The sequence below is a fragment of the Lytechinus pictus genome, chromosome 5 (assembly GCF_037042905.1).
Source record: "Lytechinus pictus isolate F3 Inbred chromosome 5, Lp3.0, whole genome shotgun sequence".
NCBI classification, from domain to species: domain Eukaryota; kingdom Metazoa; phylum Echinodermata; class Echinoidea; order Temnopleuroida; family Toxopneustidae; genus Lytechinus; species Lytechinus pictus.
The window spans coordinates 20,118,272-20,118,805 of NC_087249.1; positions in this window are offsets into that span (position 1 = coordinate 20,118,272).

Below are 534 nucleotides of genomic sequence, written 5' to 3' on the forward strand. Positions count from 1 at the left end.
ATGTTGCCCCTTTTCAATGAAATCCTTCATCTGCCCCAAACCCAGAATTGGTATACAACAGTTATGAATTATTTCATGTGTAAGTGCCTTATATTATCTGGGATGATCACTAATTAAAGCTGAGCATTATGATTGATGGAATGGGATGACAAATATTAGACAATTTGAGTTATTAGATCGGGCATTAGTTAATTATCAGAATGTCTTTCGGTTTGTCTATTATCTATCTCTGTTATATGATCAAATCATGTGCTCGTGTGATTTACGGATGATGCGTTCATCTCCATGAAATCTCCCTTCTACACACGTTAGGCCTACTCTCTATCCACAACTCTCTCTCAGTAAAAAAAAAAGCACTCATCTGCTAGTTGATGATCAAAGCAAGGGGGTTGTTATGCAGTACATTTCCAGGGAGAAATAATTTATTCACTACCACCTAGATATCGATATTATTATTTCAAAGAAAAGCCAACGTAATCATATAAATTAGACCATTCACTTTTTTGGTAATGATATTTTTTGTATTTCAGGTTT